General features: G+C 35.0%; 1 long non-coding RNA gene across 4 annotated transcripts in view; it reads right to left on the bottom strand.

Moving 5' to 3' along the window:
* The window catches only part of LOC111091981, a 94,586-nt gene that overhangs the window by 74,861 nt on the left and 921 nt on the right, over window positions 1-18,804 (bottom strand). For 3 of the 4 annotated variants that reach the window (XR_005376715.1, XR_005376716.1, XR_005376717.1), the window contains exon 2: window positions 1,840-1,900. This is a non-coding gene — a long non-coding RNA (uncharacterized LOC111091981). Of the gene's footprint in view, window positions 1-1,839; window positions 1,901-10,247; window positions 10,339-18,804 lie in introns of all 4 variants that reach the window. The other variant, XR_005376718.1, reaches the window with a different exon arrangement.

The following is an 18,804-nucleotide window of genomic DNA, read 5'->3' as shown; positions in this document are numbered from 1 at the left end:
GCTGAAAGGCATTTTAAGATGCCATAGGTTAAAAAAAAAAAAAAGATGCCATAGGTTACATAACACATGACAATTTCAGAGATTTTCAGAGTAAAAACATGGAAAGATTTGCATCTTAAAATAGATGAAATACAGTATCACTTATCTAGTAATGCAGAATCAAGTCGTCCCTATTATTCTGGTCTCCTTTCAATACAGTTACGCCTTCTTTCTTTTTTTCTTCAGGTATGCCTTATTTCAATGAAGATGTTTGTATATCCTTCCATTTCATTACTATAGTTAGAATTCTTTCAAGTGTTTGCTGTTTGTATATTTCTTTATTTTAAAAATTCTTTGAAACACGAGAATGTGCTGGTCCTTAAAATAAATTCTAATATCTAAGCATTTTTAAAAATTTGAATAAAATAAGATTTGAATAAATGGAGATTAAAATAGATTTCTGGCTGTGAAGAATTAATACTGTAATAAAGTCGATTTCCAGTAAATTAACTTATGAGTTCAGTGAAATTCAAACTTAATTTTCTGTAGATCTCAACAAGCTAATTATTTGATGCTCCTGGAAGAGACAATGTATAAAAGTAGCCCTCTTTTTAAGCAAAAAAGGGAAAATTTCTCTAAAGGATATAAAGTATTCTGTAAGAATACATTAATTATAACAGTATAGGTTGACACTGGCAGAGAAAAGTAAAACTAATTGAAGAGAAAAAGGAGGGCAAAACCACACATTTATGTAGAAATATAGATTAAAAGTGGCATTGCAAACTAGTGAGGGGGAATGGTAAATTCTGTACACAATGCTGAAGCAAATGAAACCAATGTGGGGTCTTACATGATCTGAAATTTAAGAAATAAAAACAAAATAACACAGAAATAATCCCATATTAATATTTGGAGAAAATGAAACTGAATTTTTGTTGTAATTGGGTAGAGAAATTTTATTTTAAAAAGATGTTAAACCTGGAAGAATTTAAGAAAAAAACAAAGATTCTACTACTATTTTAAAATACATGACATAAAAGACTTTATAACTAAAACCTGGGGTTAAATCAATCATTGGGAGAGTATATAGACAATGAGTGTATCTGGGTGGCTTAGTTAAGCTTCTGCCTTTGGCTCAGGTCATGATCCCAGGGTCCTGGGATGGAGCCCCACATCAGGATCCCTGCTCAGCAGGGAGTCTGCTTATCCCTCTCCTTTTGCCCCTCTTCCTGCTCGTGATCTGTCTCTCTCAAATAAATAAATAAATAAATAAATAAATAAATAAATAAATAAATAAAATCTAAAAAAATAAAAAGAATAAAAGAAAACATAGGCAACATGCATAACAATAGAATAATTTCTCAAATATCTAAAATATATAAAGTGTGCAACTCAATTTTATGTAATAAGATTTTGCAATTGAAAATCCATAAAAATAAAACAAATTATACTATTGTTATGCTAAGAATAAAGATACATTTATATTGAGATTATCATAATATATATATTTTAATGCAGTCAATAAAATATGCAAATTATAACTCTACTATTGAGAATTTCACACATTTTTATGATATATGTAATGGTAGCAGTGATTATATCTGGGAAATAGAAATACAAATGATTTCATATTTTATTTTCTTTTGGGAAATATTTTCTGAATTTCCAACAACAAACATATCAACTGCCAGCAAAAATAAAAGCTTTATAAATGTATTATGGATGTTATTTTTCCTTCTTCCAATTTTTATTTTTTCCAAATTTACTTTATGAACATATTTATTTCTCAGGATAAGCTAGATTATCCTTCAATAAAAAATAAGCCCAAGATTTTCAGCAACTTAACACATTAATGCATACCTGATTTCTATTTTTAGCTTCTTGGCCATCCATTAGTCACAAGGCACTGCATGTAAGGGAACTGGGAAAAGAAGTAAGATCATATTTACTCCATAACTGATCAGTGTCTCCACCACCATCTGTCTTTCTGGTCAATAAGCATGCCTTTGTTAATATCTTTCCACTCATAGAACACACTCAGCCTTTCCCTAAGAAGACAACTTGGTGTTAACAACTCAGTGTCACTTCACCCAGCTCAAAGAGTAAGCCATACTCTAGTTTCTCTCTCCTCTTGGGCCATACACCTATCAACTAAAAAGATGGGTGTTCCCTTCCACCTCCTTAAGATTTATTTATTTATTTGAGAGAGAGAGGGTGAGAGAGAGCATAACAGAGAGAATCTCAAGCAGACTCCCTGTTGAGTGTGAAGCCCCGACATAGGGGACTTGATCCAGGACCCTGAGGTCATGACTTGAGCCAAAATCAAGAGTTGGAAGCATAACTGACTGAGCCACCCAGGTGCCCCATCAACTAAAAAGAAAGCTGTTTGCTTCCCTTTCACCCAGTATAACTGGTGGAACTGAAACAGGAAACCTCAATAAAATCTTTCACCAGAAAGGGAAGAATGGAGAAAAGCCTGTACTGTTCCATAGCAATTTTGAAGTCCTGCTGGCCTCCCTATCCTGGATGCACCTTTATTAGACCCTGATTCAACTTTCAAGGAGAAAGTCCCTTGACCATTATTACTCAGGGCTTTCCTTTCTCAGTTGCTTTCTGTCTATGGTAGTTTGGGGTCCTAATGATTGTTAGGTTTTGAACAATCACAAATATTTTTTGGATAAAACTCGATTTTTATAAAAGCAAAACTTTTTAAAACTAATTTATTCATTTGAAATAACTTCTACACTCAACATGGGGCTTGAATTCACAACCCTGAGATCAAGAGTCACATGCTCCACTGACTAAACCAGCCAGGCACCCCAAAGTGAAACTCTCTTAAAAATAAATCAGTATACTTATCCTTTATTTGCTTAAAGTCACATCAATATGCACAACCACGGATGGCTCCCAGATTTGCTACATTTTCCTACTTCCCCCTCATCCTTCTCTTGCTCGATTTAAAGTGAATACCTTAAGGCTATCATTAACAGTAGATATGAAGGTCATACTCTTACTCTGATCTTTGCCTTGGGTCATTTTAAGCTGGTGCTTATTTTAAATTTGTTGAAAAGAACCTCCTTAAATGCTTAATCTTATGAGCTAGTGTCTAGAATCAGTGACTTTGCCAATCCTACAAGGCACTGAATTTCTGCATTTTCATTATTCCTTTTTTTTCCCACTTACATCTGAGCCAATTTTTTCAAAAGCTCATTTTTTCCTTGAAATAACTTGCCAAATGTAAAAGCAAATAGCGCCACCTCATACTACCAGGTTTTACTAAGTGTTCAACCACAGGATAATATAGATCCATCTTTCCAGCCTCTGTATACTTTTTTTTTGAGACAGAAAGGGGGTGTTGTGCAGAGAGGCAGAGGGAGAAGAAGAGAATCTTAGGCAGGATCTATATCCTGTGGGAGCCCAACTTGGGGCTTGATCCCACTACCCTGATATCATGACCTGAGCCAAAATTGAGAGTTGGACACTTAACCGTTTGAGCCACCCAGGCCCCCCTCTATACTTTTTCCCCCACTTCCTACTGGCCAAACTATTAAGCTAATACCAGACATTTCAGTGTTTTTTTCGTTTTCTTTTCTTTCTTCTTCTCCTTCTTCTTCTTCTTCTTCTTCTTCTTCTTCTTCTTCTTCTTCTTCTTCTTCTTCTTCTTCTTCTTCTTCTTTTTTGTTTCAATGGCAATCCTCACTTTAGTACTAATATTTGTATTGGTAAGTATAACAGTTAAAACTGAAGTAATAAATCCTGAAACCCTAGTGGCTTTACATAACAAAGATTCATTTTTCACAGGTGTATATTCTGTTGCTCATTGGTGACTGACTCCCTTGGATCTGTTAACTCCTTCCACTTTCAATCTTATGATGAGGATTCCAATTTACTGCTCATGGGGAAGAAAGATCTGCAGAGTAACAGTCAAAATTCATCACATGGTCATGTCAAATGAAAGGGAGCTGGGAATCATGAGGAAGTGTATGGGTATTTGGTGAGTATTAAACATCTCTGTCACCATGTTTTATAAATACTGAGTACTATGTTGAAAAATAAAAATTTTATGCAGTTGCGATGGCTGGGTGGCTCAGCGGTTAAGTGTCTGCCTTCGGCTGAGGGCATGATCCTGGAGTCCTGGGATTGAGTCCCATATCAGGCTCCCTGCATGGAGCCTGCTTCTCCCTCTGCGTATGTCTCTGCCTCTCTCTCTGTGTCTCTCATGAATAAATAAATAAAATCTTTAAAAAAAATTTTATGTAGGTTATTTCTGTCCCTCCCAAAAGAAAAAAAAAAAAACAGGGGTGTCTGGGTGGCTCAGTTGGTTAAGTGGTGCCTTTGGCTCAAGATCACAGTTCTTGGGGTCCCAGGATGGAGCCCTGTATCGGGCTCCCTGGTCAGCAGGGAGTCTGCTTCTGCCCCTCCCTCTGCTTGTGCTCACTTGCTTTCTCTCTCAAATAAATAAATAAAATCTTAAAAAAAAAAAAGAAGCTATTTTTCAGAAGTTATAGCAAGGAAGGACAAAAGTTAAAAAGATATATTCCAAACTGATAAAAAGAATATAGTACCTTATATTCAGAAAAATATATTCATGTTTTATTCACTCTTCTAAAACATTTACAACTGTATAGGACATATATTTACAAATCTTCACCTTATAAAATTGTAGTGACATTGATACCGTAAACATTTATCTTTGCAAATAGTAACAAGAATAATGTTTATTTTTTTTTTTTTTTTTTTTTTTTTTTTTTTTTTTTTTTTTTAATTTTTATTTATTTATGATAGTCACACAGAGAGAGAGAGAGGCGCAGAGACACAGGCAGAGGGAGAAGCAGGCTCCATGCACCGGGAGCCCGATGTGGGATTCGATCCCGGGTCTCCAGGATCGCGCCCTGGGCCAAAGGCAGGCGCCAAACCGCTGCGCCACCCAGGGATCCCAATGTTTAAATTTATGTTACAATTTTAGTTTTTCTCACAAAATATTTTTAACTTATGAAAATAAAGTTGAAAACTATGAAGAAAATAGCAATCATAATCCTGCTTCCCAGTAACAACCAATGTTAGCATTTACACTTTTTTTCTTAAATATTCACATTCATAGTTTACATTATAACCATAGTATTTTAATACTATCTGATATCTTTTCATTTTGCTAAGTATTTAATATAATATTTTCTCATACTATTCAAAATCATCTGTAAACATCATTTAATACCTATTCAAATCAACCACATAGATATGCTGTAATTTATATAATTATATCCTACTACTTGGACAGGTTTCTTTCCAATTTTACAGCTAAATTACTGTTTTAGGAAATGAGTATATTTGCACATAAATCTTTGGACTTCTGTTTCATTAGTATAGATTCCAAAGAGTAAAATTACTCAACCAAAGGGTATATATGTTCAGAAGCTATGAAAATTAGCACATGTATTTCTAGAAATGTTCTAATTTGCATTCCTGTTGTCAGTATACTAATATTTCTATCTTGCCCAAATTTTATTAGCACTGATATACACACATACATACATGATATATACATATATATCTTTGCCAATTTGAAAGACATAAAAATATTCTTTTTGCATTGTTATTGCATCTCATTTCTTAAAGTAATTGTTTTCATTTAATTGAAGAATAATTTGCATAAAATAAAATTGATAGATTTTAAGGTTATAGCCTGATAAGTTTTGACAAATGTGTACAACAGATTAGCCACCACCCCAAAGAGATATAGAATATTTATTTGATCATTCCAGAAAGTTGCCTTGTGCACATCTTGTCAATCTTCCCTCACAAGCAGACATTATTCTAATTTGACAGTTTTTAAAAATCAACTTTATCAAAGTTGATATCAAAATACAGGTATGTTAAGTGTGCACATCAATGAGCCTTAACAAATATATATGCATATGTAACTAACATTCTGGTTAAGATAAGGAATATTTTCATTACCTCAGAAATTCCTTTCTTTTGTTGTCAGTCCCCTCTATCCCTAGCCTTGCACAACCATTGATCTGCATTCTGTTGCCACAGATTAATTTTGCCTATTTTAGAATTTTTCATAAATGGACTAGTAATACACTATACTGTATACTCTTGTTTTTGGACACATTACTCTGTGCCACAATTTTGAGATTTATCTATGTTGTCACATGTAGCAGTAGGTTATTCTTCATTATTGCTGAGTAGTGTTATACTGTATGGATACACTTTTTCAGCTGCTGGTGAATTTTAGGTTGCTTCCAGTTTGGGGCTATTCTGATTAACAGCTCCTATGAGCATTCCTGTATAATGTTTAACATGGGTAATCTTTTATTTCTATTGGATAAATACCCAAGGATGGAATTGAGGTATCATATGGTAAGTGCACACTTAACTTGAGCTTTACTGTAAAACCAACTACCGAAGTGCTTACACATCTGACTAGCAAGTATAAGGTTTTCCTTTGTCCCACTTTTTTGTCAACATGTGATGTCTTTTTTTTTTTAATCATTCTGCAGGGAATATAGTGGTATTTTATCATTTTTTGATGCTTTTTGTGACCTTCCTAACAAGTCTTTTTTACTCCAAGTTAACAAAGATTTTCTCCTTGTTGTCTTCAAGAAATGTTGTAGATTTAGCTTTTATGGTTAGGACCATGGTGCATCTTGTATTAATTTTTTTTGTATAGTGTGAATGAAGGGTCAAGGCTGATTTTTTTTCCTTAAATGGGCATCCAATTGTTTCAGCATTATTAGTTAAAATGACTTTATGTTCCCCATGGAAATGCTTTGGTACTTTTATTGAAATTTAATTAACCCTATATAAACATGTTTAATTCTATAGTCTTCACTTTGTTTCTTTGGATTCTAAATCTGTCCTTGCATCAATACCATATGGAATTGATTCAGTAATCTCTTTGGAGATGTTCTGGGTGATGATCCATTTAAAAGCCCTTGAATAACCACTGAGAAGTAATTTCCCAAGACATGAAAAACTGGTTTTAAAGAAAAAGAAAATGTACCATAGCATTCTGAAAATGTATATTCAGGATGCTTGCTGTGTGGTAGACTTTTTTTGGTTGTTTTTTGCTTGTTTGCTTTTACCATCTAGTAAGAAGCTAATGTGGTTCACTTTTATTAAAGGCCTATATTATTTAAAAATGGGAAGGAATCTCACATAAATGTCATTCTGTGTTTCTCAAACTGATGCTTGCATTGCAAAGGCAACATTTGTTTCCCCGTAATCAGACCTCTTCAATCACTTAAAGATGTGTTTACTTTATTATCAGCTGTAGTATTATATATTTAATATTTTATATAATCTCTCTTAAAAATCTAAATATTTTAAGAACATAAATATTAAACAATATTTTAATCACTACTGAAATGGAAAACTTTTTAAATATGCATTTTCATAGTAGATAATTATTGAAATAACATAATGTCATCTTGGTACAATCTAAAATCATCCCACAAACAACTCCTAGTATCATAATCTGAGCACTACTTGAGGCCTATCAAACTAATGTTGATCTTTTAGGGAGATTTCCACAGAAAAGTGAATGATACTGTCTATATTCAGTAAGTTTTATTATTAGATGGCAAAGAGTCCAAGTATTTATGATTTATGTGTCTCAAGTTTTCAATATTAGAATTTGAGTCTCCTTATTCCAAGTCTGCTTTTTTTGTCAATTATACCACCATGTGTAGAATACACTTTTCTCCTCCATTTACTTCTTGAAACATGTGTATTCAAACTGTTATTAGCCCAATTTTTATGAGAATGTGTACAGAGCTCAATTGGTAAGTCAAGTTATGCTTTTGAGATTTGTGAATTTATTATCCATAGAAAACTCCAGATTTTTTGGTTTGTTTAAATTATATTTCTGGAAGCAATAAAATAAAACTTGAAATCTTATAAATGGGAAAGATAAATTTTCAATTTAATTATTAATTTTTGACTCCAGTTTATAATTTCTAATTTTTCCTGAATGCAGTCAATATTATTAAGGACTGTTCATCCTCTGATTATAATAGTATGCTACTCATTTTTCAAAAGAAAATAAAACTTTCAAAAGATCTAATCCTTAAAAAAAGGATAAGAAGTGTGATATAAGATTTTTTAAAAAAACTTTTTTTAAAAGATTTTATTTATTTGAGGAAGAGAGAGAGAGAGAGTAAGAGACAGTGGCAGATGGAGAAGGAGAGGCAGACTTCTTGCTGAGCAGGGATCCCCAGGTGGGGCTTGAGCCCGGTACCCTGAGATCATAACCTGAGCCGAAGCCAGACACTTAACTGACTGAGCGACCCAGGCATCCCTAAAGATTTTAAGTAATCTCTATACTCAGTGTGGAATAAGAGGTGATTTTAGCTACTTTCCCTGAAATTCTTCCACATGTGGTTAAATAAGCATTTAATAGCAATTAAAATTGTTAGATGTTCCCGTTTTGTTGCCTTTGGCAGTGAAGAATGAGTAAGCTTACAAAATGCTATCCAGGGGAGTATTTAACAGTTGAAATTCGAACTTAATATAAAGGAGCTGCAGTGTGAGCTTGTTGATCGATAAAAATACTCTTCTTTTCCAAAATTCAAAGGATTCTACACTTCTGCACCACACAATACAGAAATAACACATTGAGCCAAGGCACCTGCCAGTTGATCCAGAAGTACTTGATTCCATACATTCATTCATTCATTCACTCATTTTTCATTGAAGCAATCACAATCTCTATGGCACCTGAATCACTTTGTGAATGGCTTTTATTTTGAATCATTTTGTTCATTAAGCACAGCTGTAATATTGATCTTTATGTATTTTTAATGAGAAGAGCAAGCCATTGGGGGCTTAGCCCACTCAAAATATATCTTAGCATATCCAACAATTTTTTTGCTTTGTTTCTCCAGATCTAACCTCCCTCCTCCCAAAAAGGATTGTGACTGCCATGTCAAACTATCACCTAAACGAAAGAAATGAAAAGTTAACTACAAATTATACTCCTTAAAACGTTGATAATTTTAGGGGTACCTGGGTGGCTTAGTTGGTAAGAGACTCTTCCTTTGGCTCAGGTCATGACCCTGGAGTCCTGAGATTGAGCCCCACTTCAGGCTCCCTGCTCAGTAGGCAGTCAGCTTCTTTCTCTCCCTCTGCCTGCCACTTGTGTTCTCTCCTTGTCTCTCTCTCAAATAAATAAATACATAATCTTAAGTAAATAAAACATCAATAATTTTAGTTTTTAGGAAACAATTTCTCCACAATCTTTGTCTTGCAATGTTGACAGTGTTGACATTTTTTTTTTTTTTTGGTGAAAGAAAATAAATCCACAATGTAAAGATTTAAAATTCTAATGACTTCATTATTTCAGAAACTGTGTTTTTTTCACATTTTATTTTTTCCTTTTAATTGAAACCTAAGAATTATTTTTCTTTAATGTTATAAAAAGGGATTTTATGTGTGTCACTCTTAGAAAAAATAAAATGAGATGACATATAAGATCATGTAACTATGTAATAAAATTATCAATCAATGTGCATGTAAAAGTTACTGATCTATTAATGGTTGTACTTATAACCCACATGCATAACAGTCTTTATTGAATGTTCCATCTATTTTCCCTCATATCAGCAATTTCAAATGAAATTATTCCTCAAGGTAGCCTGTAATTGTTTCTTTCTAGTATTTCTTAGAATTTAAAATATTTTCAAAGTGCTGTACCTTCTCAATTTCTGTGGTCCCTGCTATGGCATAGCTGGGTCTTCATATATCTTGGGGCAGTCTGATATTTCCTTTACCTCTACAAATGGTCTTGATAACTATTTGTCATCCTCAGTAGATATTCTACATTTATTGGGTGGTAATATGTATTGTGCTCAGTAATCTGCTAAATGGTAGGGAGCCCAAAGAAATGAGATTGACAGATTGAAAGTCAAAGTTGAAACACAAGGTACATAATAATTATAGACAGTTTCATAAACTGACATTGCGGATATTTTGCAACTCACTAGATAGTCTTACATCCTCTAAATGTCAACTTTTTGTCTTGAGACCTGCTAACCTCAAGGCAGCCTGCATGTGTATTCCAGGAAGAACAGCTTGTAGTAGTGGCCACAACATTGAAATTTTAAAAAACAAAAATAAAAAATAAATAAAAATAAATAAATAAATAATTTAAAAAACCCTTTTATTAAAAAGGAAATATATAGCTTCATTTTAATATGAAAATCAAGTTTCTAGAAGATGGGCCTTCTTCATCTTGTGGCTTTAGAAATAACTTTACCACATACCATGATCCATCAGGGCACAAATACTTCAGGTTGAGAAGCTTTAAAGGTGATTTACAAAAGATGAGCCGCCATGAATATTTTATCAGAAGAGCTACAACTCAAAGGAAAAGAAGGAAATTAATCTTCTGTGGCCATGTTAAGGGTGTGAGCATCAAGAAGTACACACCTTAATAATCCTTCATAGTTTGAAAAAATATTAATCCAGGAAAAACAGAGATATAAAGAAAAGTCACAAGGGTACTTTGCTGAGACCATTTAGATATAAGTATTCTCTCTTGAATTGACTGTTTGACCTTGAAAAAGTCATAGCTTATCTTAGTGCACCACTCTCCTCTACTAGACTCAATGTATGGTCTCTGTAGTCTAGTTTTGCCATCCTATGATTCAAAATTGTATTGAATTTCTTGTCACTTTACCGCACTCCACTTTGAATTAATGAATACAGCAGAGTGGCAATGATCCCCAAGTGCCAAGCTCACCACTAGAAATAGCTTTAGCAGTGTAATTTTGTTTTATTTATTTGAGAGAGAGAAAGAACAGGCAGTGGGGAGGGTTAGAGGGAGGAGACAGAGAGAGAGAGAGAGAGAGAGAGAGAGAGAAGTTTCCTGCTGGGCAGGAAGCCTGGTATGGGGCTTAATTCTAGGATCTAGAGATCATGACCTGAACTGAAGGCAGATGCTTAACCAACTGAGCCACCCAGGAGGCCCTACCAGTGTAATTTGAAAATATGTTTTGACTGCCTGAAATTTTAAGGCAGCTACAAGGGAAGAAATTAGTATTTATTAAGCTATTATAATATACCAGTCTTTGCATATTCCACAAAATGAAGAAAGTGACTCAACACTTTTCCTTACAAACTATTTAGGAGCAAAATTTATAGAACAGAATTACATAAGAAATGTTTCAAAACTGGGAAGCAGCAAAGGAATAACTGAATCTTGAAAGTTAAAGTGATGGCCAAGGTGGGAAAGGAGTAATAGAAGTCTTTCAGAGAAAGTGAATTTTGAGCTGAATCTGGGAGAAGACAACACTTAGCTAGTAAAGTAGATGTGGAGGTGGGGAAGTAATAAAAAAATGCAGTTGAAATGAATCTGCAGTTCAAGGATTTTGAATGAAGTAGTGGAATGAAGACGTTGGCAACATAGAGATCATAGTTAAGTTCCTTAAACCAACCCACACTGTGTAAATAACCCACTATTTTTGGAGAACACATAAGTCTATATTGAAAACCTCTAGAGATCAAAGTTTAAGCTAGGTACCATGAAAGACACAAAGCATCTAAAATACAACGCTGGTACCTAACATGTCTCTGATCTGGTAGAAGACCCAAGGCATGCAGACTTTGGAAGGTAATGAAACTAAATTTTCTAGAATGAAGATATTGAAAGAACACATGTCTTGATATTTAATGAGACATTACCAAATACAGAATTTGGATAGTGCTACTACAATTCAGAAAAGAAAGAGATCACTGAGCCAGCACTATGAAATTAAACAAGAAATAAACAGCATGATGTCTCACTACCAGGAACTTATAACTTTTAAACATCTACTTCATCAGTTAGAGCAGTTCGACCCTTCCCTTCCCCCTCTGTATCCTTTTATTTCTGTTTTCCATTAGCTGAGTGATGACGGCATTGCCATTTACATCAGCACTGAGCATCTATTCTCATCTTTTGCTAAAACATTGGGTTTTAAATACATACAAAAGAGCAGCAGGAGACTTGAAAAAGACTGACTTTATATATATATTTTTTTCTTGTGTGAAAGTCTAAAAACAGAAACCAGGATAGAATCTAGGAAGGGAAGGAGGGTGTAAGAGTCACTCTTTTCATCTTTAATGCATTAAGCAAGAAGACTCTGCATTGTCTCTATCTGTATGTGAGCAAACGGATACAGTTTTTCTTCTAAGTTCTCAGGGGCAGCAGGATTGTTGCAAGGGTTCAATTTTCAAGTGTAAATACATGACCCCTTATCTTATTTTGAAATATTTTCCCTAAACACGAATCACATTATATTAAAGCTGGAAGGGACCTTGGAGAGCCAAAGCTTCTCTTCCTTCTTTGTTTGTATGAATCCCAGAGATATTAAATGATTTGTTCAAAGTCTCAAAATTAGTTGAGAATGAGTCTGTAGTGGAACCTGAGTTTTTGATGCCCAATATCTTGTTATTTCAATAAAACTAAATGATAGTTTCTTCTTGGAAAAATGATAGTGAAAAAAAAAAAAAAAGAAAAATGATAGTGAAAAACTATCATTTTTGATACTTGGAAAAACTAAATAATAGTTTCTTTTTTAGCACCAAGACAGATTTTGATCTCACCCAAATGACTGAGATACTTATATATTAACCAAACCCTATTTTGGCCTCTACTTAACTCAGAGCTTAATTTAACGTTCAGATGAGTAAAATCACATTTCTTGTACAATAAATTGCTCTTTCCTTTATATAATTTTTTTTCTTTTCAGGGCTTGAACTCACGACTCTGAGATCAAGACCTGAGATGAGATCAAGAGTCAGATACTTAACCGACTGAGCCACCCAGTTGCCCCTCCATTATATAATTTCTGATTTTTCTGAGTGTATTTTAGATTTCATTATAGAGTAATACATATTCATGGGAAAATCTGGAAAACATGTCAAGCTATAAAGAAGCAATAAAAGTTCTTATAATCCCACCACTCATATTATATACTTCATTTAAACTAACTTTCTGTGTCTGTTTTAAATAGTGAACTGTCTTGAAATAGTTTTAAAAGTAGGAAGACATTACTTTATGAATAAGTTCATTTTATCAAGGAGAAATTACATCACCTCACTTTTCCCAAATATTCACTTATCTGTTAATATGTGTAGTCCATTCAACTTAACAAACATTCAACAACTGGAGCCCTCTTTTTAAAAATATGGGTGTCATATGGGTGTCCTGTACTGGGAGCACCCAGTGCAGGACAGAGTCATCGGAGCTTGCCTTGGATTCATTGTGAAAGGTTATAGAAGAATGATTCTATAGCTCGAAATTTTTGTGATTTAAAGAGTGTACATTATTCTTATGTACTTTAGAAAGTGTCTGTTGTATAAATACACATTAGAAAATGCCTGCTCAATAATCTGATCAGGGAAGTTTAGATCACATACAAACTCCTCTCTTCATTTTCTGCCTATAAATTATCAATCCAGCAGTATAGGGAAAACACTTGGAATATTTTCTTTAAGTTAAAATGTATGTGGTTTATAAATAAATAAATCAAAAGGGAACTCCCACAACCACACACCCACACCTACAGTCAGGATATCAGTGAATCAGGGGAAGGAGAAGAGATTGGATAGCAAAGGGAATTGTAATGAAGGAGCTGTGAAGTCAGTGTCGAGATTTGCTGCTGAGGAAGACCTGCTATAGAATAATTTCATCCATCCATTTACTCATTATTCATTCATCAAACATTTTTAAATACTCCTTATGCCAGATTTTTTTGAATAAAAGATTGGATAAGACAGTCTTCTTAAGATAATAAACCTTCAAAAGCTTGGTGGGGCAAAAGACGGAGAGATAAACTAATAAATAGAAAGTAATATATGGGTGAAATGAATGAACTAATAATTGTGATAACTGACTTTTATTCTTTCAACAAGTATTTACATGACTACAATGTGCCAGAGATCATGTTAGTTACAATGGGAATACCACAATGAGTACATGGTGGACATTGGCCTTGTTGATTTCTTTGTCTTTTCTCATTTATCCCTCACAATTGCTCTGTGAAATGTATGTTATTATAATTCCCATGAGATTCAGAAAAGCTAAGTAACTTACTTAAAAGCACAGAAGTAAAACTAGGTCAGATTATATACAACTGATATACAACAGCTGTTCTGAAAGCAAAATGACTCCATTTTAAGGTGCATCCAAATTAGGCAGGAGTAGAACGTGGGTATGTGTGTGTTAGTCATGCTAAGGAGGTTTAAAAAGTGCTTTCCAGGAAGTGAGGATAGTATGATCAAAGTCACAGGCTTCTGAAGAGCATTGCATGTTTTGGGAACTTCTAGGAATTTTGTTTTCCTTGCACAAAAAATTTGAGTATGATGAGAAATGCATCATGAAGAAATAAACTGAGCTCAGAAAATAGACATTTGACTTTACCCTCCGGACAGCATGAGGAGTGACATGATGGGCTTACCTTTTAATGAGATCAATGCTAGCTGGAATGTCAAGAATGGTTTTGAGGTAGATAAACTTTTAGGTAAGGGAACCACTTAGGAGGCATTGCAGGAGTTCACATAAGACATGGGAAAGACCAGAACTAGGTATTGATTAGATGGAAAAATTAGAGATTCTTTAAGATATAATTAGGAGATAAAATAAGGGCCTAAGGATATGATGGGTGTTGGGACTAAGATATAAGAAGGGGGTTCCCTGGTTGGCTCAGTCCATTGAGTTTCTGACTCTTGATTTCAGCTCAGGTTGTGATCTCCGGGTTGTGGGATCAAGGCCCATGTCAGGCTCTGCACTCAGCATAGAGCCTGCTTGTCCCTCTCCCTCTCCTCCTCTCCCTGCTCTTTCTTTCTCTCTCTATCTCTCAGTCTATCTCTCTCTAATAAATAAATAAATCTTAAAAAAAAAGAAAGAAAGAAAGAAGAGGGATGTCTTCCTACTTAATGATGGATGCAAAAGTTTGTGTGGGAGAAATAGTCAAAGTGTAAAATAAAACGCACAGTTGGATGTTATCAGAAGCTTAGAGGAAAGGCCTTGGCTTCATATTAAATATTTGAAAACTGTTTTCATAGAGGAGATATTTCAGATATGACAGCACTTGAGTCTACGGCCATACCACCCTGAACGCGCCCGATCTCGTCTGATCTCGGAAGCTAAGCAGGGTCGGGCCTGGTTAGTACTTGGATGGGAGACAGCACTTGAGATGAAAATATTTAGTAATCTAGTTTATGGAATCTTGAAGAATGATGAAATATGAAGAAAAGTTGAAGGAAAGCTTTTTTTTTTAATGAAAATTAAAAATTCAACAGGCAAGGGGCTTTTTTTCCGAGACAAGAAAGTTTGCTATCTTAGAAATTTATGAAGTAGAGAGTTTTTTTTTTTTTAATTTTTATTTATTTATGATAGTCACACAGAGAGAGAGAGAGAGAGTGTCAGAGACATAGGCAGAGGGAGAAGCAGGCTCCATGCAGGGAGCCCAACGTGGGATTCGATCCCGGGTCTCCAGGATCGCGCCCTGGGCCAAAGGCAGGCGCCAAACCGCTGCGCCACCCAGGGATCCCTGAAGTAGAGAGTTTTAAAAAAGAATTATTGGCAGGATCAAATGCAGGGAAAAAAACATCAGGAATATATGTGCTGAAAATGTCCATTAGTTTAGAAAAATAAACTAATGACTTTAACAAGAGGTCATCAATGGTCATCAATGGCTTTACAAGAGACATCTTGGTAAAATGGTTGAAGAAAAATCCAGATTATAGAGTCACCTGGGTGGCTCAGTGGTTGAGCATCTGCCTTTGGCTCAGGTCCTGATCCTGGTGTCCTGGGATAGAGTCCCACATTAAGTTCCCTGCAGGGAGCCTGCTTCTCCTCTGCCTATGTCTCTGTTTCTCTCTCTGTGTCTCTCATGAATAAATAAATACAATCTTTAAAAAAAAATCTAGATTATAAAGGGTTGATAAGGAAATGAGGAAGTAAGAAACTGGTCATGGTAACTAAGGGCTAATTTTCAGGAAATTTGAATGTGAAGGAAATGTGAATAACTACATAAATCAAGGAAGGTTATTTATAAGGTCAGAGAATCTGGAATATTTATAGGTTAAGAGACTAAACCACTAGAGAAATAAATACATAGGGGAGAAGGGTTTGACAAATGGAATACAGTTCTAGAAGCCAACTATGAAAAATTATGGGGGTTGTATGATACTCTTACAGAGAACACTTAATCTTTTGGGAGAAAAGGAAAGATGGTAGGATGAATGAAGTTATAAAATCACTGGCAGATGAGAGAAGATGAAATTGAAGGTGTTCACCATTAAGATCTGATGAAATTGGAGCAGTGTTTCTTTCAAGAGGCCTAAGCAGAATGTTGAAAACTTCAGATGGGCACTAAAGGACATAATGTTAAGTTTCCTGTGACAGAACATTCCAAGGTAAGGAAAAGATAGTTAGGTTTAATAAATGAATAAAGCAAATATTAGCTCCAGTTTTTATTGTCCACCCTCCGGAAAAGGCTCACATAAACTGAATGCAAAGTGGTCTGGATTATACTCTTGGCTGTGTGACTTGAATATTGTGAAAATTTACCAAGAGTTGAGGATGCTATTAGATGAATCCCTGAACCCCTAGGAATCAGCTATCTGACTGCTGCCAAAGGTTTGTAGTGACCTAAGTTCCCAAAGTGAGAGTCTGCACAGGACAGCCTAAAATAATATCCTATGCTTATAGAGCTCTTACTATGGATACCATTATATGTGTTTTATATTATTACCTCATTTAATTATCACAAGGTTCAAGGTAGAGTATGAGTATTATTTCTCTCTAATAGATGAAGGTTCACACAATACTTCCAAAGCTCTCCATCTTATAGGTGAGGAAGACCATATGCATAATTGGTCAATGAGCTTATCTAAATCTCTCACGTCAAGTTAATATTTCCCCTGCCCTAAATCACCACAGGGCCAGGTGCAACCCCTATGGCCTAAATCCCACCACAACTATTGAAATGAGCCAATCTTAAACTCTGTCCTGCTTTGCCTTTCCCACAGAAATCCCAGTAAAAGCTGTGACCTAGGAGCTCCCCTCACTCTTGCTTCTGTTTCCTTGGTGTTCCCTCTGTGGCTCTGCATCGTGAGTCTTGTCTCTCATTTCTAGGGAAATTGTAAGTGATATTAAACTTCTCTTTCAATGGCATTGACCTCTCTGTCATCACCTTTATAAATTAAGACTGGGTACAAAACAAATTGTATTTTACCACCCTTTTCAAATTCAAATTGTCACATGACTCCTTTTACCCATTAGGTTGTGAGCAGAGGTGTTAAAACAGTGTATGTTCTATCATATTTTCTTTTTCTTATCAGGGAAAACATTTTGAGCAGAGTTTCCATCAATCTGGACCCTAGTAATGAGCAGAGGTACTTGCCAAGTCATGTTGGAAATGTAGAGTGAGCAGGAAATAGCATTGCTGTAAAAAGCCACTGAGATTTTATATTTTTATTGAAGTATAATCTAGATTATCCTGACTGTGATCATAACTCTGGAAGTTTTTGCCAGAATATTCCAGTTTCTATACACATTGAATGTATTTTGGGAACAGGAGGCAGTAACCATACCACCAGAATCCAGTTTAGTTGGATCACAGCAGGACAACTCAAGAGCATTAGTAAAAGAAATGAATGAACTTGATTTTCCTTCTGAGCTTCTAGAGTCATTTATATTTAGAAGGAAAAACTCAGAAGCCATAGGTTGTGATGGGTTATTAATACATGAATGTGTTCTGAGTTAATAAGACCATATATTGTAACAGTCAATGATATTTATTGTGTATAAATAACTTTGAATTAGGTGTTAGAAAACAACAAAAAAGGAGAAATTGATGTTTGTAATAATGCTTTATATCATGTGCTGCACATTACAGGTTTCAAAGATTTTTCACAAATATTTTCTTCTACTCGGTGAAGAAGGTAGGGAAAGTATTATTCCAGTTTTACAGATGAGGGAGTATTAAGTCACAAAGATTAAATGACTTTCCCAAGGTAGTGACAAAGTCACAAAGGGGATAAGTGGTAGAGGTAAAACCAAAACACCACACTTTTGAGTAGACATTCTTTTTTTTTTTTTTTTTTACCAGCCTATAAATTAAAATAGCTACTTCTCCTCTGAGGGCAAAAGTTCTTGTTGCCAGAAAAAGTTTAACAATGTTTTCAAAGCCTATGGACATCAATGAAACATTTATTTGTACCATGGTATTGAATGAATGCTATAATTTAAAACTGGACATGAAGAAGACCTAAAACCATCAAACAGATGTGGAGGTGGGTGGGTGGTTTCTGAAGCCCCTTTTCAATTTCATCCAGACTGAAAAGACAGCATGAAATGTTGAGATGTTGTTTTGAAACCTCAGGAGTTCCCCAGGTAAAACCTTAAATGAATCCTGTATGCAGAGGGCAAGGAGAAACCAAAGAAAAGGGCAGGCCACTCCAGAGTAGTAGGTGGCAGGTTTAACCAGCAGAAGGACTTACATACTAGGCTTGTCTTGAGTAGCTGCAAAACGAATAGATGTTGGCATCCACCCACCAAAATCTTAGCTACGGCTTAAAAGCTTGCTTTCTCAAGTCTGTGCCATTGAAAACAGCTCCAGGCTGTGGGAAAGGTAGGCAGAAAATACTTTACAAGGATAGGGGGAAAGTGAGGAGTCTCTGATTGGAGACCAGCTCCGGGGTCAACCAGTGGTCACATCCTCTCCATGACCTCCACCAACATGAGAGAACAAACATGAAAGAAAACAGTAACCGTTGCCATTTATACATGGTTTTAGTTCTCAAGGGATTTCAATGTATATTTTTACA

Source organism: Canis lupus, chromosome 23 (genome assembly GCF_011100685.1).
Source record: "Canis lupus familiaris isolate Mischka breed German Shepherd chromosome 23, alternate assembly UU_Cfam_GSD_1.0, whole genome shotgun sequence".
Classification (NCBI taxonomy): domain Eukaryota; kingdom Metazoa; phylum Chordata; class Mammalia; order Carnivora; family Canidae; genus Canis; species Canis lupus.
The sequence above is the reverse complement of the archived record's forward strand: the minus strand, read 5'-3'. Positions and strand labels throughout refer to the sequence as shown.